The sequence below is a fragment of the Chiloscyllium plagiosum genome, unplaced genomic scaffold (assembly GCF_037043375.1).
Source record: "Chiloscyllium plagiosum isolate Xiang-an unplaced genomic scaffold, Cpla_swu_hap1 HiC_scaffold_23, whole genome shotgun sequence".
In the NCBI taxonomy this organism is placed as follows: domain Eukaryota; kingdom Metazoa; phylum Chordata; class Chondrichthyes; order Orectolobiformes; family Hemiscylliidae; genus Chiloscyllium; species Chiloscyllium plagiosum.
In genome coordinates, this window is record NW_028270161.1 from 23,485,959 (window position 1) to 23,508,154 (window position 22,196).

The window sequence follows — 22,196 nt, forward strand, 5'->3', positions numbered from 1 at the left end:
GCACGTAACACTACAGGCAACTTAGCATGGCCAATTCACCTAACCTGCACATATTTTTTGGACTGTGGGAGGAAACCAGAGCAAACCCACACAGACACAGGGAGAATGTGCAAACTCCACACAGTCAGTCGCCTGAGGCGGGAATTGAACCTGGGTCTCCTGGCGGTGTGAGGTAGCAGTGCTAACCACTGTGCCGCCCACTCTAGTCTTGACAAAGGGAACAGTTCTGGTCACCGCATTATAGGAAGAACATGGAAGCATTGGAAAGGGTACAGAGGAGATTTACTAGGACGTTGGCTGGTATGGAGGGAAGGTCTTATGAGGAAAGGCTGAGGGACTTGAGGCTGTTTTCGTTAGAGACAAGAAGATTGAGAGGTGACTTAATACAGACATATAAGATAATCAGAGGGTTAGATAGGGTAGACAGTGAGAGCCTTTTTCGTTAGATGGTGATGGCTAGCATGAGGGAACATAGCTTTAAATTGAGGGGTGATAGATACAGGACAGATGTATGAAGTAATGTCTTTACTCAGAGTAGTCGGGGTGTGGAATGCACTGCCTGCAAATAGTAGACTTGCCAACTTTATGGGTATTTAAATGGTCATTGGATAGACATATGGATGAAAATGGAATAGTGTCGGATAGATAGGCTTCAGATTGGTTCCACAGGTCAGCACAACATCGAGGGCCGAAGGGCCTGTACTGCGCTGTAATGTTCTATGTTCTATAATTGTCTCAACAAGTTCAACACCACAAGTGTTGAACTTGTTGAGACAATTATAGAACATAGAACATTACAGCGCAGTACAGGCCCTTCGGCCCTCGATGTTGTGCTGACCTGACAAGACATGCTGCTTGCTTGGCACTTTCTCCACCAACAGCACCCCCTGGTAACAGTGTGTACCATCTACAAGATGGCCTTCAGCTACTGGCCACAGCTCCTTTGACTACACTTTCCTAATCAGTGAGCTGTATGAACCAGACCTGCAAGGGCATTAGAACACCACAAACTGCAGGTCCCCCTCCAAGGTACACTCCATCCTGACCTGGAATGAATGTTATTCCTTCACTGTCACTGTATCTAAATCCTAGAACACCCTCCCTGTAAAGACGGGGTGTATCTGTTCCAGTCACACTGCTCTAATTCAAGAAGGAAGCTCACAGTCAGCACCTTCCCAAAGGGGAATAGAGTTGGACCCTGCAGTAATACCCACATTGTGGAAATTGATTATAAAATTATCCATGTCCCTGTTCTGCTGTCTCCTCCCCAGTATAGGATTGAAAGGACAGATGGGTGGAAAGCATCAGTGGGACAGGAAGGCTGCTATAAACTAGACTCACAGTAACAAACACACAACTCATGATGCAATTTTTATTCTTGGCTGAGAAACTAAGTCAGTACAGTCCTCATTGGCTGTGATCGCAACTACAAGCAGATTGAGGCACTACATCCACTCCCAGACAGGATCCATGGAGCAGCGATAGATTCTTTCACTCCCAGCAGGGATACAGCAGTTTGTAGGAGTAAAGGAAAGACCGTTTCAAATGACAAGATTCATCGTTCCAATAAAGTGAATTGCCTGGAGGAAAGAAAAGCATTCATTAAATCAAACAACTATTTGTGCGATTGATTCCTTCTGTGTTTTTGGGAGCACCAATGATCTTGTCTTTTTCCCTGTTGCCTTATTTAGGATATTTGTCGTAACCTTAAATTTGCTGGGTCAGCCACAATGAGGGAAAAAAAATGAAACTTGTTCTATTGAAAGATCAATTGGTTTGATGATGGTTTCACTATTCTCTGAAGGGATGAGTGTTTGGATTAAATATTGTGAGGGTTGTTACTGTATCTGGCTGAAGGGCACCAATATCCTGGGAGGTAGGTTTGCTAGCACTCTTCGGGGGGATTTAAACTAATTTGGCAGGGGGATGGGATCCGGACTTGTAGTCCAGCAAGTAGGTTAGCTGTTTGTCAGGATGTCCAAGAATGTAGGGAGGCTGTGGAGAAGGTAGCACTGACAGGGAATACTAGCGGACACAGAGATGGGTTCAAGTGTGTGTAGTTCAACGCAAGGAGTATCAGAAATAAGGTGGGTGAACTTAAGGCGTGGATCGGTACCTGGGACTACGATGTTGTGGCCATCACGGAAACGTGGATAGAAGAGGGACAGGAATGGTTGTTGGAGGTTCCTGGTTACAGATGTTTTAGTAAGATTAGGGAGGGTGGTAAAAAAGGAGGAGGGGTGGCGTTGCTTATTAGAAATGGTATAACAGCTGCAGAAAGGCAGTTCGAGGGGGATCTGCCTTTGGAGGTAGTATGGGCTGAAGTCAGAAATAGGAAAGGGGCAGTCACCTTGTTGGGTGTTTACTATAGGCCCCCCAATAGCAGCAGAGATGTGGAGAAACAGATTGGGAAACAGATTTTGGAAAGGTGCAGAAGCCACAGGGTAGTAGTCATGGGCGATTTCAACTTCCCAAATATTGATTGGAAGCTCTTTAGATCAAGTAGATTGGATGGGGCGGTGAGAAGGGCTTATGCCCGAAACGTCGATTCTCCTGTTCCTTGGATGCTGCCTGACCTGCTGCGCTTTTCCAGCAACACATTTTCAGCTCTGATCTCCAGCATCTGCAGCCCTCACTTTCTCCCCGACCAGAGGGGAGGCCCTATTGGATTTGGTACTTGGTAACGAACCAGGACAAGTGATGGGCTTGTTAGTGGGTGAGCATTTTGGTGATGGTGACCACAATTCTGTGACTTTCACCTTGGTTATGGAGAGAGATAGGTGCGTGCAACAGGGTAGGTTTTACAATTGGGGGAAGGGTAAATATGATGCTGTAAGACAGGATCTGAGGAGCATAAGTTGGGAGCATAGGCTGTCAGAGAAGGATGTCGTGGAAATGTGGAACTTTTTCAAGGAACAGATACGACATGTCCTTGATATGTATGTACCTGTCAGGCAGGAAAGAAATGGTCGTGTGAGGGAACCTTGGTTGACGAGGGAGGTTGAATGTCTTGTAAAGAGGAAGAAGGGGGCTTACATAAGGTTGAGGAAACAAGGTTCAGACAGAGCATTGGAGGGATACAGGATAGCCAGAAGGGACCTGAAGAAAGGGATTAGGAGAGCTAAGAGAGGGCATGAAAAATCTTTGGCGGGTAGGATCAAGGATAACCCCAAGGCATTTTCTGCGTATGTGAGAAACATGAGAATGACGAGAACGAGGGTAGGTCCGATCAAGGACAGTAGTGGGAGACTGTGTATTGAGTCGGAAGAGATAGGAGAGGTCTTGAATGAGTACTTTTCTTCAGTATTTACAAACGAGAGGGACCGTATTGTTGAAGAGGACAGTGTGAAACGGACTGATAAGCTAGAAGAATTGGACTGGTAAGCTAGAAGAGATACTTGTAAGGACATTTTGAACAACTTGAGGATAGACAAGTCCCCCGGGCCTGACGGGATATATCCTAGGATTATGTGGGAAGCAGGAGAGGAAATTGCAGAACCGTTGGCAATTATCTTTTCGTCTTCACTGTCAACGGGGGTGGTACCAGGAGACTGGAGAGTGGCGAATGTTGTGCCCCTGTTCAAAAAAGGGAATAGGGATAACCCCGGGAATTACAGGCCAGTTAGTCTTACTTCGGTGGTAGGCAAAGTAATGGAAAGGGTACTGAGGGATAGGATTTATGAGTATCTGGAAAGACACTGCTTGATTAGGGACAGCCAGCATGGATTTGTGAAGGGTAGATCTTGCCTCACAAGTCTTATTGAATTCATTGAGGAGGTGACCAAGCATGTGGATGAGAGTAGAGCAGTGGATGTAGTATACATGGATTTTAGTAAGACATTTGATAAGGTTCTCCATGGTAGGCTTATGCGGAAAATCAGGAGGCATGGGATAGAGGGAAATTTGGCCAGTTGGATAGAAAACTGGCTAACCGGTCGAAGTCAGAGAGGGGTGGTAGATGGTAAATATTCAGCCTGGAGCCCAGTTACAAGTGGAGTTCTGCAGGGATCAGTTCTGGGTCCTCTGCTGTTTGTAATTTTTATTAATAACTTGGAAGAGGGAGTCGAAGGGTGGGTTAGTAAATTTGTAGACGATACGAAGATTGGTGGAGTTGTGGATAGTGAGGAGGGCTCTTGTCGGCTGCAAAGGGACTTAGATATGATGCAGAACTGGGCTGAGGAGTGGCAGATGGAGTTCAACCCTGTCAAGTGTGAGGTTGTCCATTTTGGAAGGACAAATAAGAATGTGGAATACAGGGTTAACGGTAGGGTTCTTTGTAAGGTGGAGGAGCAGAGGGATCTTGGGGTCTATGTTCATAGATCTTTGAAAGTTGCCACTCAGGTGGATATAGCTTGTAAGAAGGCCTATGGTGTATTAGCGTTCATTAGCAGAGGGATTGAATTCAAGAGTTGTGAAGTGATGTTGCAGCTGTACAGGACCTTGGTTAGGCCACATTTGGAGTACTGTGTGCAGTTCTGGTCGCCTCACTTTAGAAAAGATGTGGAAGCTTTGGAGAGGGTGCAGAGAAGATTTACCAGGATGTTGCCTGGAATGGAGAATAGGTCGTATGAGGATAGGTTGAGAGTGCTAGGCCTTTTCTCATTGGAACGGCGAAGGATGAGGGGTGACTTGATAGAGGTTTATAAGATGATCAGAGGAATAGACAGAGTAGACAGTCAGAAACTTTTTCCCCGGGTGCAACAGAGTGTTACAAGGGGACATAAATTTAAGGTGAAGGGTGGAAGGTATAGGGGGAATGTCAGGGGTAGGTTCTTTACCCAGAGAGTGGTGGGGGCATGGAATGCGCTGCCTGTGGGAGTGGCAGAGTCAGAATCATTGGCGACCTTTAAGCGGCAATTGGATAGGTACATGGATAGGTGCTTAAGCTAGGACAAATGTTTGGCACAACATCGTGGGCCGAAGGGCCTGTTCTGTGCTGTATTGTTCTATGTTCTATGTTCTAAAAACAGACACTGTGGGTTGTGATTGTAACGATGTCAGCCAGGTGGACCTCATAGAATAAGAGTTCACTGATTGGGCTGTTATTCTGGATCAGATGTTCTCAGGGAAATGCTCAACAGAAATGTGGAGGTTGTTTCGGAAGCACCTGCTGATACTGCTGCTCAGGTTTGTCCCACTGAGGCAAGGAAGGGATGGTAGGGTGAAGGAACCTTGAGTGACAAGGGATGTGGAACATCTAGTCAAGAGGAAAAAGGAAGCTTACTTCAGGTTGAGGAGGCAAGGATCGGACAGGGTTTTGGAGGGTTACAAGGTAGTCAGGAAGGAACTGAAGGATGGATTTAGAGCTAGAAGGGGGCTTGAAAAAGCTTTAGCGGTTAGGATTAAGGAAAACCCACAGACAATCTACCCTTACGTGACGAATAAGAGGAATTGCCAGAGTGAGGATAGGTCTGACCAGTGATCGTGGAGGGAACTTGCACCTGGCGTTGGAGGAAGTGGAGAAGGTCCTTAATGAATGCTTGGCATTAGTATTCCCTACTGAGAGGGACCTTGACGTTTCTGAGGATAGCATGAAACAGACAGATATGGTAGAACATGTTGACGTTATGAAGGAGGATGTGCTGAAATTTTAAAAAAATGTAAGAATAGGTAAGTCCCCTGGGCCAGACAGGATATACCCTGGGTTACTATAACAAGTGAGGGAAGAGATTGCTGCACCTTTGGCAATGATCTTTGCTTCCTTACTGTCCACTGTAGTACCAGATGATTGGAAGGTGGCAAATGGTATTCCCTTGTTCAAGAAAGAGAATAGGGATAACCCTGAGAATTACAGACTAGTCAGACTTACATCAGTTGTGGGCAAAGAACTGGAGAGAATTCTGAGGGACAGGACTTATGATTACTTGGAAACCCATAGTTTGATTAGAGATAGTCAGCATGGCTTTGTGAGGGGCAGGTAATGCCTCACAAACCTTATTGAATTATTTGAGGATGTGACAGAACATGTTGATGAAGGCAGAGCAGTGGATGTGGTGTACATGGATTTTAGCAAGGTGTTTGATAAAGTTACCCATGGTAGGCTCATTCATAAAGTAAGGAGGCATGGGATATAGGGAAATCTGGCTGTCTGGATATCGAATTGGCTGGCTATAAAAGATAGTGGTAGATGGAATGTATTCAGCCTGGAGCTCAGTGACCGGTGGTGTTCCACAGGGATTGGTTCTGGGATCACTGCTGTTTGTAATTTTTAAAATGACTTGGATGAGGAACTGGAAGGTTGGGTTTGTAAGTTTACTGATGACATGAATGTTGGTGGACTGGTGGATAGTGTGGAGGGCTGTTGTAGGTTGCAACGGGACATTGACAGGGTGCAGAACTGGGCTGAGAAGTGGCAGATGGAGTTCAAACTGGAAAAGTGTGAAGTGATTCATTTTGGAATGTCAAGTTTGAAAGCTGAATATGGAGTTAAAGGCAGGATTCTTCGCAGTGTGGAGGAACAGAGGGATCCTGAGGTCCATGTCCATAGATCCCTCAAAGTTGCCATCGAAGTTGATAGGGTTGTTAAGAAGGTGTGCGGTGTTTTGGCTTTCATTCGCAGGGGGGTTGAGTTGAAGAGCCGTGAGGTTATGCTGCAGCTCTAATGAGCCCTAGTTCGAACGCACCTGGAATACTGTGTTCAGTTCTTGTCGCCTCATTATAGGAAAGATGTGGAAGCTTTAAAGAGGGTGCTGAGGAGATTTACCAGGATGCTGCCTGGACTGGAGGGCATGTCTTATGAAGGAATGTTGAGGGAGCTAGGGCTTTTCTCATTGGAGTGAAGAAGGGTGAGAGGTGATTTGATAGAGGTGTACAAGATATTGAGAGGTATAGATAGAGTGGATAGTCAGAGACTTTTTCCCATTGTGGAAATGTCTAACATGAGGGGCATAATCTTAAGGTAATTGGAGGGAGGTTTAGGAGAGTTATCAGAGGTAGATTCTTTACACAGAGAGTGGTGAGTGTGTGGTATACACTGCCAGCAGTGGAAGTAGAGTCAGATACATTATGGACACTTAAGTGATTCAAAGGGCTTTTGCCCGAAATGTCGAATCTCCTGCTCCTCGGATGCTGCCTGACCTGCTGTGCCTTGGCAGCACCACACTCTCAACATGAATGATAACACAATGAAGGGCATGTCGGCTAGTCTAATTTTAGAGAAGGATAAAAGGCGAGCACATTGTTGAGGACCGAAGGGCCTGTACTGTGCAACATTGTTTTATATTCCATGTTCTTGGATCAATCAGGGAGCTCTGGCTGACAGGTAAGAACAGGAGTGTCAGATGTCCTGTATACTCTGAGAGGTGGTTTTAAGGGAGCCGGATCAATATCAAGGTCTCTCCATCTGTAAATAATAGATGACAGGGTGATGGGGATACCAATCTCTGTGTAGTTATCTCAGAGTGCACGGGAGGTGTGATCACCTTTTGTCAATAAGCCACAAGGTTATGCTGTTTAAATGTCAGATGGTTCATTCAATGAAATCAATGCTGTAAGGAAATATCTTGTATGAAAAACCTGAATAGACTGGCCTGAGGTCAAAGTTCAGTAATGTTGAACTTTCCAGAGAAAACAAGCAATTATCTTACTGAATGGAAGATGAACAGACTGTGTTAGATGACACTGTTGTGATGTTTGCCTGTGGTCAAACTGACCAGTCACTGAAGACAGGACAGTGTCAAGGTTTGATCACACTGGCTGCTGACAAGGAAATGGAGTATAAGGGAATGAGCCCCAGGGCGATAGCGAGCTCTCTCAGGAACAGGAGTTGTTTGATCTCTGGCTGGAGCAAGCTGAAATGGAGCAGGCTGATCACATGATACAGTCTGATCCTTGGACAGGTCCATGTTATCTGGGTCACTTGTGATTCTAAGTACAAGGGTCAGCTTGTGAACTAATCCTATTCTTGCTTTGATTTGTCATGGACCTTTCTTCAAGAAAGGGCAATTGAGTCTATCTCATTGTAGATAGACAGAGTAAACCAGACAGACCAGAATAGGTAGGAATAAGAGCCGTCAAGGTGTAGAGTTTGTAAATATCCTGGGAGACTTTCTAATTTTACTTTAGATTCTCCTGTGTACGTGGACAGCAAAGACTGCCACAGGGTTAAACAGTCTGTCACCGTGCCTTCAGATAATTGGAGTAGTCCATGGGATTTCAGTTTAGAATAATCTGTCTGGATTATATAATTTTAAATCGGATAGTCAACAAATGCCTGTGGAGAGAGGGAGGGTTGTTTGATGCATTAATAAAGTGAGGGCTGGATCTGGGACAATTGATACTGTTCCTCAGAATGTTGTGTACTGCTCACTGGGAGCACGGCTGCAGCCTGGTATGTGACAGGATCAGCTCATTAAACATGAACCAGTTGCAAGGCTGGTGTTGGTATAACCATGTCACTGTGGAACCCATAGAGACAGACAATTGAGCAGAAGGAGAAAATGTTAATGTTACTCCCAGAGTATGTTCTGTACTCCAAACCACAAGGCCCATTACTCTCCTCCTTTTAACAGTTTTACTTGCAAAGTGACAGCCAAGCAGCTGAAGTAGAGCCCTGTCAAAATCTAATCCAATGAACTATTTTCCAGGAAATATTTTCCTGGAGGCCACCCTTTCCATCACACTGGAATTTATTGACTTACTTAAGAAAAGTGCACACAGTCCTCACTTTGATCTTTATCATTGGGTTCACCTTCAGCCCAAAACATAAAATCTGATGCAGATCCATCGCTCCATGGGAAAGTCCCCTCCTGTGGAAGTAAACTCATATCATTTAACAATATGTACTTCTCTCACCTTAATAACTTGATGCAATAACAGGAGCAACATTACCTTGTAGGTGTCACTCAACCCGATCCAAGCTGGGCCTAAGTTGTTTTGGGATTTCTGTATCATTTCTGCAAGAACGTTATTCTGCTCCATCCAGTGCAGGGAAGCAAGATGGCCGCCTGGAGCCAGCTCTTGGCAATGCAGCTTGGGAGTAAATTACAAAGGCAACTTGTTACTTGTTAACATTTTTACAGAACCTATTGGAATGAGAAAATTGACCAGGCTCTAAATAGAAACTCTTTCCAGACAATAAAACTACAACCCCATGATTGCATGTCCACAAGGACCTGATATGGGCTGACTCCAAGCTTCAGTGAATGGTGCCACACTGAGGCTGAGGATTTGGGACCAATCTCAGTGTGGCTTCAAACCATCAGATAGAAATGTAGGCAGCTTCTGTGTAACAGCTGATATTGGGCTGGGCTTGTGCTCGAACGCTCTGTCTGTGACATTGTGTTTCCTGTTCTCCCCAAGTTTTATCCACACACAGCTGTCAATCCAAATGTGGACAGTCACTGCAGTCCATGTCACTGTGCAGTGACCACATTGACAGCAACACATTTCTCACAATGACAGACCACAGCACATCGATGCTTGTCGACTTTAGATCGTATTCTCAGGAGATCATGTGACTCAGTGATATGTTCTCCGGAATTTAACAGGTTGTTGCTGTAGGGATTGTAAAGTTACATAATCAGTGATTCTGGTTCAAGCTCAAATGTACAGACAATGGCAGAATCTTGTCAGGGCCTGAACCAAAAAGGGGTATGGTGAGAAATGTGGCAGAAACATGTGAGAGGTCCAGCAAGGTCTATCTTGATATCAGGAACAACTCTCTGCAACTTTAAACAAATTGCTCAACAATGAAGTGAGATTCTCACTGGGTTGTGGTAAGTTGCCTGTGTTATGGACCATGCCAGACCCCCTCAAAATGTTTCAAGAAGGTAACCCAGACCCTAAAGTTGCTGGTTGTTTTAAGCAGGTCTTTGTGGATATTCTAGGAGTGATGGGGCTGGTCCAACCACTCAGCTTTAAACAAAGCAGGATTTATTTACAGATGACTGAATGAAACATGAACAAAAAAGAACCAGATTTTGAATAACTTAACCTATCGGAAAACCCAATCGGCTCCATGGCAACTTAATAATGCTGTTCCAAATATTTGCAATATCCCTTAAACACCCCATTGGCAAAACAGGTAAGTCAAACACAGGTTCTGACAGGAGAGAGATGTCAGAGAGAGAGAGAGAGGGTCAGCATGGAGCTTTTTTGTTGACCAGCAGCTTCAGACAGACAGCTTGCTCAAACCAAACCAAACCAGACCCTGAACTGGGAGAACTGGCCACTCCCCTTTCATTGTACAAGTGTTTTCAAAGAAATACTTAAAAGCCTTCTCAAGTAGGTATTTCCAGGCATATTTGAACCTCTGCCTTTATGACCCCTTTTGAAATAAACCAAGGACAACATAACCATGTTAAGGGAGCAGTACCATCACACCTCCCCACTTTAAAAAAAATCTGTCAATATCCAAAGATGGATCCATTTTAAAATTACTTAATCTTAAATTGTTAGTACACTACAATACACAGATACGTTACATTGGCTATAAACATGCACGACTATATTCTGTTTCAGTCCTGCCACTTGTGAGAAACAAAACTCACATATTAATAAATTTCAGTCCGAGTCAAATTCTGAAGCAGCGAATTTTATTGATACGTACTTGCAAGAACGGGTGCCGAATGAGTAAGCACCCCGATCTGAGGGTTACATTCTGATTTATGCTGTTCAGGTGTGTCTCTCGGTCCTCCCCTTTCACCCCATTGGTTACTTTGCCGTAGCGCGTAGCCTATCACAAGCTCTGGCTTCACTCCACCTTTGTCTAGCTTCTCTCCGCCTCTGTTTACTTCTCCCATTACTCTAAGCCTGTCGCCCCTTACTCTTATTTATCTCATTCCTTATATGTAACTATCCTGGCATAGTTTGCTGTCTTTGTGCGATCATCCTGCCAAACTAAATTCCATCCATTGGCCACATCCCTCCTGAGACTGGCACACTATTCTCCTGTTACTGGTACATCCCGCTACATGGTCACTCTGCCCTATTAGTCATAGATAATTCTACCTGTTTTCGCTCCTTCTGTTTTCCTATGCCTGGTACATCCTGCTACATGGTTGCTCTGCCCTATTAGTCATAAATAATTCTATTAGTCATAGATAACAGCTTCTCACTGTTCAGTATTGGCATGTGCAGCCTAATTTTATAATGTAAGCTTTTGCAGAAGCAACACTTGTTCCCTTATTCTGCACAATTTTAACCCTATACCTTACACACTGAACGCCTCTGTTTGTCATCCAAGTATCGACAATCAGTCAGCAATCACGTTTTAGATTACTTACAGTGTGGAAACAGGCCCTTCGGCCCAACAAGTCAACACCGACCCTCTGAAGAGCAACGCACCCAGACTAATTACCCTACATTTAGCCCTTCACCTATCACTACGGGCAATTTAGTGTGGCCAATTCACCTAGCCTGCACATTTTTGGACAGTGGGAGGAAACCGGAGCACCTGGAGGAAACCCACGCAGACATGGAGAGAATGTGCAAACTCCACACAGACAGTTGCCTGAGGTGGGAACTCAACCCGGGTCTCTGGCGCTGTGAGGCAGCAGTGCTAACCACTGTGCCACCCTTGTGCCACTGTGCCACCCTGCCACATGCACCATTTTCAAATTGAATGGCTATAACAACAAGCTCCATCTAAGCGGTCTGGAATTTTTGTCCTAAAATTTCTCCACAAACTTCAGTGGGTTATGATCTGTGTATATGATTGTCTCAGATACATTACTAGGAACAAAAACATTGAAATGTTATTACGCCAACACCAAGCTCAACGTCTCCTTCTCAACTGTTGAATATTTCTGCTGAAGAATGTTCAATTGCTTGGAGAAACACCCGATAGGTCTTCCTATCTTCTTGTTGTCTTTCTGTAAGAGCACAGCATCGACACCCATTTCACTCACATCGATACTCATCTTGAATGGCTTTGTGTAATTCGGTGCGGCTCACACTGAGGCAGTGGTTAACACAGCTTTAAGACTGTCAAATGCCTTCTGACAGTTTGCTGTCCACTGAAACTTCTTGACTTTCTTTAGCAGTTCAGAGAGTGGAGCAGCCACACTGCTAAAATTCGGCATGGATATCCGATAAAATCCACTCAATCCCAAGAATTGTAGTACTATTTTTTTTGTTGATTTATGAACCAGCTCATAACCATCAGCCATTTCAGCTGCTCATCATGCCGTTTTAACTCTCTGCTCTTCCACATGAGTTCTCACAAACTCAGAAAGTGAATTTTTGAACTCGTCCAAAATAATCAACTCTCTAAGAGCGTCATAGATTTGTTTTATTTTTAATGCACTGATCCACCGATGAAAATTACTTTGTTTGATCATTTCAAACTCAATGTTGGTTTCACCAGGATCTTTCCTTAGATTCCTGAAATGCTGTCAGTGGGCTTGTGACACAAGCTTATATGCTCTTACAGTGTCTGTCTTCACCTCCTCAAATGCCCGAGATTCCTCCCCTGATAGTGATGCAAAACCCTCATGAGCTCTACCTGCAAGTTTTGTTTGGATCAACATAACCCACATGGTCACTGGCCACTTCATTTCTTTAGCCGCCTTCTCAAATGAGATGAAAAAGGCTCTTACATCCTTCTCGTCAAATTTAGGCAATGCTTGAATATATTTAATCAGATCCCGAACAGGCCTTTGGTTATCATGGGTTTGCTCATCCTCACGCCCTTCCTGACTAATCTGACCCTCAGCCTTCATCTCCATCCTTTACAGCTGATGTTCCTGTCCAAGAGCCAATTTATGAAGTTCAACCTCCCTCTCTTTCTTCCTTTCCTCCCTCTCTTTTCTCTCTCTTCATGTCTTCTTTTTGTTCTGTTAAAGTGATTTATTCTTTTCCTCTTTCTGCTTTTAATCAGAATTCAAACAGTTTCATTTCTTTTACCCATTCCTAGTCTTTTGCCTCTAACTCAAGCTGTTTCATTTTCAGTTGAACTTTAGCCATCTCCAAAGATTCTGATGGTGTTTCCAGCAAATCTAAATGCTGAGCTATTGCTGTAATTATCTCCCCTTTCCTCATGGAAGGAGGCAGCTCCAACTCCAGCTTGACTGCTAATCCAAGCAGCTTTTCCTTGTCCATCTTTTGTAAAACCCCAAAGTCGCTTCTTCCACCCCCAGAAAACTCTGAGTGACTGCAAGAACCATTACTACACAAAGTGCCACAGGTACTAGCATCTCACATGTGCTAGTGTCTAAAATCCTTCATGGTACATCTCCAATCCCATTACATTGTGCTTCTGCCTTTCAATGCTGCACCTCAGCAACACACTGACATCTACCATTGTAATGCTGCAGCAAAGACATTGTGTGCTCAGGGACACACACCAGCTGCTGGACTGCACCAGGCTGCATCTTCAGCCGGTTGGCTCTCTGTCTGAGTGCTCACTCACTGACCCTAATTGGATGGAAACAGACAAACAGAGAAGATTGATGCAGGCATTGGCCATTTGGGCCTTTGAATGTCCACTGCCGTTCGATGTAAGGACCATTCAGGAAGGTTTCTTGACACAATTTGTGACCAGTCCAACCAGGAAAGGGGTGATACTGGACCTGGTTTTGGGAAATGAGTACAGCCAGGTGAGCGAAGTTTCAGTGGGGGAGCATTTCGGGAGTAGTGAACATAATACTGTGAGTGTTAAGATACTCATGGATAGGAATAACAGCAGTCCTCAGATGAAGCTGTTAAATTGGAGGAAGTGAACTACAACATCAGTAGGCAGGAACTGGAGAATGTGGCTTAGAGGCAGCTGTTTGAGGGTAAATGTACATCGGACACATGGGAGTATTTTAAGTGTCAGTTGATAAGAGTTCAGGAGGAGCACATTCCTGGGAGAATAAAGAATAAGTACAGCACGTTACATGAACCTTGGATGACCAGGGACGTTATGATCTTAGTCAAAAAGTAAAAGGAAGCGTACGTAAGGTCTTAAGAGGATAGGAACTGATGACGTCCTTGAAGTATATAAGGAAAAGAGGAAAGAACTTCAACCAGGAATTAGAGTGGCTAAAAGGAGTCATGAAAAGTCATTCACAAACAGGATGAAGGAGAACATAAGACTTTTTAATACATACATAAAGAAGGAAGAGGGTTTTAGCCAGGGAAAGGGTTGGCCCACTCACGGACATAGGAGGGAATCTATATGTGGAGCCAAAAGAGGTAGGTCAGGTCCGAAATAAATACTTTGTGTCAGTATTCACCAAAGAGAAGAAATTGGTGGAGGATGATCTCAGGGAAGGGAGTGTTGAGTTTCTAAACCAAGTTACTGTTAAAAAGGAAGAGGTGTTATTTGAGGTGGTGACAAAGATAACTGATGAGGGAAACATGGTTGATGTTGTCTACAACAAATTCAGTAAAGCTTTTGATAATGGTTGTCATGGCAGACTGGTACAAACATTGAAGTCACATGGTATCGGGGTGAGCTGTCAAGATGCATACAGAACTGGGTTAGTCATAGGAGACAGAGGGTCGTGGTGGAAGGATGCTTTTTGGAATGGAAGGCTGTGATTAGTGGTGTTCGACAGGGATCAGTGCTGGGACCTCTGCTGTTCATGATCTACATAAATTATTTGGAGGAAAATGTAGCTGGTCTAACGGGTAGGTTTGCAGGCCATACAAAGATTGGTGGAGTTGCGGATAGTGAGGAGAACTGTCAGAGGATATAGCAGGGTATAGATCAGTTGGAGGCACGGGCAGAAAAATGGCTGAAGGAGTTTAATACAGAAAAATGTGAGATGATGCATTTTGGAAAGCTAAGGGCAGTTGGAAATTAAACAGTGACTGGCAGAACCTTTGGGACTATTAATATGAAGAGGGATCTGGGTGTGCAGGGCCACATATCACTGAAGGTGGCAACGTAGGAAGATAAGGTAGGAAGAAAGGCTTATGCCATGCATGCCTTCATTGGGAGGGGCATTGAGTATAAGGATAGACAAGTTATGCTGCAGCTTTATAGAACTTTACTTAGGCCACACTTGGAATATTGCGGACAGTTCTGGTCACCACACTACCAGAAGGAAGTGGATGCTTTGGAGAGGGTACAGAAAAGGTTTACCAAGATGTTGCCTGGTATGGGGGATTTTAGCTTTGAAGAAAAGTTGGATCGACTGGGTTTGTTTTCACTCGAACACAGGAGGTTGAGGGGTGACCTGATAAAAGTTTATAAGATTGTTAACAATGTGGATAGAGTGGAAAGTATGAAGCTTTTTTCCAGGGTGAAGGGGTCAGTTACTGGATGACACAGGTTCAAGGTGCAAGGGGGAGGGAAATTTAAAAGAGATGTGTGAGGCAGGTTTTTCACACCAAGGGTAATGAGTGCCTGGCTTACATTGCCAGAGGAGGTGGTGGAAGCAGACACAATAGCTGTATTCAAGAAACACCTGGATGAATCAATGAACAGTAAGGGAATAGAGGGATACAGATCCTGTTAGTGAGGGCAGTTTTAGTATGGAAGGGCAAAATGTGCCGGCACAGGTTTGAAGGGCCGAAGGACCTGTTCCTGTGCTATATTGTTCTTTGGTCTTTGATGTACAGTGAGAGTATGAGCCTTGGTGGGAGGTGGATACATGGGTTGAGAATGAGTGTGAGGTACTAGAGAAGCAATGGTGGCACTTACCCTGGCAGGATGGAGGAGACCATAGCCCTCTCTCCTACACTGCTGGGCATTCCTCCAGATGGCAGAGAGTCCACTGACCTGTTTGGCAACATTGGAGTGGACTGGCAGGGTCCGGTATCATAGTTTCCACTGCCAGTGCTGGGGGTAGTTAATATTCCAACTCTGCACCTTCCCACCACCAGGAACTCCAGGTCCCTGTCTGCAAAGGGGAGGTGCCAGATTTCCCTTTTCTGCCCTGCCCCAGGAAAAGAGATCTCACTCAGCTTCAATGAGAGAAACCCTCCATGAGACTCAATGAAACTGACCCTTAGCCAACAAATGTAAGATTCAGCCTGAGGGGGATTGCAGATTGAAAATGAATGTTGAAATTAGGAGGAAATGTATTCCCTGAGAATGAGGACTCTGCGCTTGAATCCATGACATGTTATTCCATTTAATTTGTCCTAATACCAGAATTCTGGAGAATGTAACTTTCAGGGTACACTCAGTTTTAAGAATACTACAATTAACAGTTTCAAAATATTAAGAGCATTAATTCTGTCCAGTATTAGGAGAGGAGCATGTTGTTAGATTTTCAATCAGTCGCTCAGAATAATGTGAGAGTCACTGAAGGAGTTTGAAGGTTGGTTAGAAAAGATGGGGAACATGGGAGACAGTCAGTAACTGAAGCCAGCTCTATTTTAGCAATGCTGTAACTGTGTGCACTGCAGGAAGGCAGCTGAATACACAGAATCTGTGTCGGGGACTCCATATGAGTTGGATCGCTCTGTGCTATTCCACCAAACTCAGGGAGAACGTCAGGAATTAACAGGCAGCTCAGTGTTTGATTCAGGAAAAATCTTGGAGAATGAGAAAGTTGCTGATTCCGTGATAGGGGCTGGAGTCTGGCCTCAGAACAAGCCCATGAGCATGAATACTTCAGTTCAGCTCAGAAGTTGGGATTGAAAAGCTCACAAGCGGTGTTTGCTGGATGGAGCTGAGGAAGATTGGTTCTGGGGGTGGAGTGTGTGGAATCCCAGGGTAAGACTAGCTTGGTGATCTTGGGTATCGCTGAGAGCTGGGGTTATACTGAAACTGAGTATTGGAGTGCAGGTTGGGAGTCTCAGGGAGCTTCCCCCCAGGAAAGGAGGGGAGAGTCAACCAGAACGGGTGCATTCCAGGACTGAGACGAGAGAGAGGAAAATAAGGCCACACCCCCTCCCCATTAATGCAATGTAAAATGAGGGATGAGAGTTTAAAATTGAGTCCTGAGATACCCTTTTCCATTGCTGTGGATTGCTCGACTGGAATTTGTTAATTATCCTGGGAGAGATAAGTACAGGAATTAATTTTTCTTTTACCTATACCTAAGTATTTTCCCATTATAAAATTTAACTCAAAGTGTGGACAGGAAATGCAATGCATATGCACAGATTTATTATTTCAGATCATTATTCAATCTAACATATTTATAACACTTTCAAAATAATGCTAAAGATGAAATAACATGGAAATCCTAACCACTAAAGGCTCTAAATAAATTATCCCACTTCATTTACCTGCTACAGCTCCAGTGGAAGGTAAAACATTTTTTAAAAAATCCAAACATAGAACAGAACAATATAGCATAGGAAATGGCCCTTCAGCCCACCATTTCTGTGATGACCACGATGTCATTCTAGACTCCTCCCATCTGCCTGCATTTAGGAGGTTTCCTCTATTCTCTGCCTGGTCATGTGTCTGTCTAAATAGCTCTAACATGTATCAGATGTCCACTGTCCTTTGTATAAAAAAGATTGCAGTATCCTTGAAACTTTCCCACCTCACCCCACCCAGTACTTGACCTTTGAACCCTTGGATAAAGATTCCAACTATCCTCCCTATCCATGCCTCTCATAATTTTAGATACTTTTGTCACATCAGCTCTCAGCCTCTGATGCTCTCCTGAAAACAATCCAAGATTGCCTTACCTCTCCTTACAGCTAATACATTCCAATGCAGTAATATCCTCTTTTGCACTCTTTCCAAAGCCTCCACATCATTCCTATCATGTGGCAACCGGAACTGCACACAATAGTTCAAATGTGGCCTAACTGAAGTTTTATTCAACTGCAAAGTGACTTGCCCAGTTTTATCCCCAGTGCCCCCACAGATGAAGGTAAGCAGATTGTAACCCTTCTTTACCACCTTACCCACTTGTCACAGAGTCATACAGCATGGGAACAGAGCCTTCAGTTCAACTCGTCTGTGCCAAGCAGTCATCCCAATCTGACAGAGTCCCATTTGTCAGCATTTGGCCCATATCCCTCTGAACCCTTCCTATTTATATGCCCATCCAGATGCTTCTAATTGTACCCATCACCACCACTTCCTATGGCAGCTCATTCTATACACGCACAATGCTCTGTGGAAAAATGTTACCTCTTAGGTCCTTTTTAAATCTTTCCCTCCCACCTTAATCCTGTGCCTTCTCCTTTTGGACGCCCCCAACCCAAGGAAAAAGACCTTGTCTATTCACCCTATCCATGTCCCTCATGATTTTTTAAACTTCTATAGTGTCACCCCTCAGCCTCCGATACTCTGGGGTTTTTGTGGAAATCCTGTCGAGCAGGTTGGAGACTTCCCAACAATATCTATTCCTCTCAGCATTTTAATAACAAAATAACTTCCTTTGTGAGAGTTACCTTCATAACTGAAAGGCCTTTTGTTCCTTGAATCACCTTCCTATCTCTTTAATCTTTAAAGTAGGGGACCGACTTCAAAGTTGAGCATAATACAAGTCAGTTCTGATATAACACAGTGGTTCCATTCTCACGTTGTAACAAAATCGTGCAACAGCCGCATTATTTAAAATAATGGGGCTGGAATCGCGTTATAGCCAATACAGGGAAGGAAAGTTCACATTCTACAAATAACGTTCTAAATTCCTCAATCACATTGAAGAAACACCTGTCACAGCAGTAAAGATTGTAATCACAAAAATTCTGAACAATGAACTTCAGTGACCATCACTACAACAATACATGTGTAAAGTCACAGTATATTCAATTGGAATACAGAAAATCATTTTGACATGAAGTATCCAAAAAAGGAAATTCTTAAATTAAAATTGTTACAGGACGATCTTAAAACTTGGTTCATACAAAACATATGGCAAAATTATTTTGTTAAGGGACACCAAATATCTGGCAGATTCAATGTGACAACTCCTTGTCCTCACCATTTAATTTAGAATATTATGGAGTTCACGTTACCCAGGTAATGTAACACACGGATTCAGAAATGTCCAGGAATATACAAGAAGCTTCTTTTATTCTGTGTTCAGTCATTTCAGAAACACTGAGGAACAACCCCAATACCTTACAATGGAGATTCCAAGGACTTACCTCAGCATCAATCCAAGACATTTTCTCAGGAACAAACTTGTAGCAACAACCAAAATAAATGAGGCCACCAGGACAATCCCCTTTGGCCGGGGGACTAAATCTCTCAAGGTTCTGATCCGAATGTGTTGAATTCTACGTAGTTAGTTGATCAGCTGCAAATTACAATAAGCCACAATAATTGCATTATCCACAGTTCATTTCCCCTTCATGAGGCTAGAAACTGGTGAGCACATGGTTAATGGGGCCTGCCTCAGAGTGAGACTTCCCACCTGACTGCAATAACCTTCACACACGCTATGTTTGTTTATGTGGAAATACAGAGAAAGTGCAGCACAGAAACAAGCTGCTCAGTCCAGTTAGTCAAAGACAGTGTTTATTTCCTCCAGGGGTCTCCTACCATTCTGATCACTTCCTCCAACACTACCACCAAATCACTTCATTCCCTTCGGCTTGTCTAAATTCCCCCTAATGGGGCTGTACAGTCTGCCTCTGGTACACTGTGTAATGGCAAGGTTCACATTCTCAACACTCTGGAGGAGGTCATTCTCATGAATTCTTTAAATGATTCATTAGTGATGAGCTTATATTTTATAAACCCACCTAAAATATCATCAACTTTACTCCAAAATTTCACTCTTCATTTGCCTTCATGGTTAATCTGAGACTCTCCCCTTCCTCAACATTTCTGTTTCTGAGGTGACGCTGTCAATGGCAGAACTGGATAAATGCCCCAGCTCCCACTGATGCCATCATTACACTTACTCCCATGCCACATTCCGTAGGGAGTCTGTTCCATTCGGTTTCTCTGTCTGTCCTGTTCTGATGATGCTACGGTCAATGCCAGTGTTTCTGATATCTCTCCTGTTTCTTCCCAAAATGAGAGCTCACTCCATAGTGAGTCCCTTCAACTGTCCCATTTCCCACACTTCCCCAATTCCTTCTGTTCCTTCATGTTTGAAACATCTCCTTTAGCTTATCTTCCACCCCTCAGAATTCTACATTGTTCATTTAACACCTGATATATCTGATGCTTCATTCACTCCCATCCCTATTCAGCATTGTAAGACCCTGGTCAGTTTTTCAAACACTTGACTTTTGGCCCCAATCATTATTTATGAGGTCTCATTCTCTACCTTCTCACAGACAGTGTTCTTCCTCCAGATCGAGAGAAAGCAATGTAGGTATCCCTCCCCCTCTCTTGTGTTGGAGTGTGTCTAACTGATACTTCAGGACAGTGACTGAGCTGCAGGGTCTCAGGCCAACAGACAATACCTGCAGATGGATTCATCCCATTCAGTTTGACTGGCCCAAATTCCAGCTTCTCTCATCTTCATAATGTTCCATCTTGATTTTCATTTGCAATGATGGATTTTTAGAGTCAAGAGAATCCATTTACCTGCCACATGACTGATGAGCAATGCACTCAGCAGCAAAACTCCAATCAACTTCATGTCTGAAGTGAAGTTCTTCTCAAATCTGAAAAATGAAAAACATCCAACATTAGCATCAATACCTGAGGACAGGGGTGGGAATTTCCTGCTCCCATTGCTACCTCTTCTTTCCCAGATAGCGGAAGTGATGGGGTTTTGATTGCTTCTTCCAATATATAACATCAGCTCAGAAGAGCATGGAACCATTGACTCAAATCTGATTGGCTCAACCATTCATGATGTCAATATTATTGTTGAATAATTGGTGGCTGACAGTCAACAGGAGGGTCTGGAGGATATTCAAATAGAGGATGTTCAAATATGTTCAAATTATTTGATGCGCTACACCCAGAATTTATGATGTGACATTGTGAGTACTGAGTGAGAGGTGGGATTGGCAGTCACTATTCCCAACACCACAATTATAGTGTAAATGAATGGACTTCAGAAAGTAAGATTTAATAAATGTCATTGATGTGAACAGTTAGGATTGTGCATTATTATTATGAGATGAAGTTCCCAGATTAAAGGGATAATATTCACAAAACTTGATGTTAAATTTAGATTTCTTGCTCCACAGAAGAAATTTGGAATGTCTTATTCTGTTAAACATACAGGCAAATATTAGTTGTTGTTTCATTATTTTTCCGACAATGTGTTTAAATCACTTGTTGTAAGTTATCTTGGCTTATTCTGTTTCCCCATGTGTGTATATATATAAACCATATTAGCTGTACTCCAGTCCTCTGGCACTGTGCCATTTTGTCGAGTCATGGAGTCATAGTGAGAGTGGAGGGTTGGAGCTATAGGGAGACGCTGGATAGACTCAGATTTTTTTTCCCTTGAATGTCGGAGGCTGAGGGGTGAGAGTTATAGAGCTACATAAAGTCATGAGAGGCATGGATAGGGTGAATAGCCAAGATCTTTTTCAAAGGGTAGGGGAATCCTAAACTCGGTGTCATAAGTTTAAGGTGAGAGGGGAAAGATGTAAAGGGAACCTGAGGGGTAATGTTTTTGCACAGAGGATGGTGTGTGTATGGAATATGCAGTGACAGGAAGTGATAGAGGTAGGTACAGTTACAATATTTAAACAACATTTGGACAGGGACATGAATAGGAAAGGGTTAGAGGGATATGGACCAAATGCTGGCAAATGGGATTATTTAACTTTGGGATACCTGGTCGGCACGTTTTCTGAAGAGATACATGTATTAGTGCCTCTGCTTCTCTGTCCAAACTCCTATCAATAGGCACCAGTGCAATGAAGCCTGACCAGGTGTAGGAGCATATCCCCTGACCGGGGACAAAGGCTCAGGAGGCGGCAGGATTCAGGCAAGTGGCAGACTTTATTCTTATTCAAGCAACAGCTGGTTAATGCAGGGAGAGGGTCAAAGACCTTCCCCAAATCTGGCCTCGATGTGAGAACCCAGTCACTCCCTTAACCTGTGGCTCAGATCAGAAGAGAGATCAATGACACACTCTGATTGTTACAGTCAAATACAGCATTTTTATACATTTTGTGTTACAATAATCACATAGATCATGGTCACTTTGTCCGTCCCCTTACTCTGTACACCCAATCCTGTGAAACACGTAATCAATGAAGGGCAGCCCCAAGTTCCCATGATCGCATGGTGTTTAATCAAAATTGTAATCTCCAGGCCTTGGGATCTTTCTATGCATCTGTTTCATTCATATTCCAGAGCTACTGGGCATACTCCTTCAGATCTGTCCCAGACTTGCTTATCCGTATGGACTGCTTGTAATCTGCTATTTATTGTATTCCATGTGCTATCTCTCTCGAATTCCGTTATTGCTCTTACGGTT

At 43.7% G+C, this 22,196-nt stretch overlaps 1 pseudogene across 1 annotated transcript; it reads right to left on the bottom strand.

The window, feature by feature from the left end:
* Positions 1-1,358: 1,358 nt before the first annotated feature.
* Positions 1,359-20,576, bottom strand: LOC148145837 (C-type lectin-like; annotated as a pseudogene). Its single transcript, XR_015761210.1, has 6 exons — positions 20,494-20,576; positions 20,336-20,418; positions 18,940-19,091; positions 8,830-8,970; positions 8,640-8,747; positions 1,359-1,580 (listed from the first exon to the last, which is right to left on the bottom strand). The product of XR_015761210.1 is annotated as a C-type lectin-like (transcript).
* Between the last annotated feature and the right edge of the window lie 1,620 nt (positions 20,577-22,196).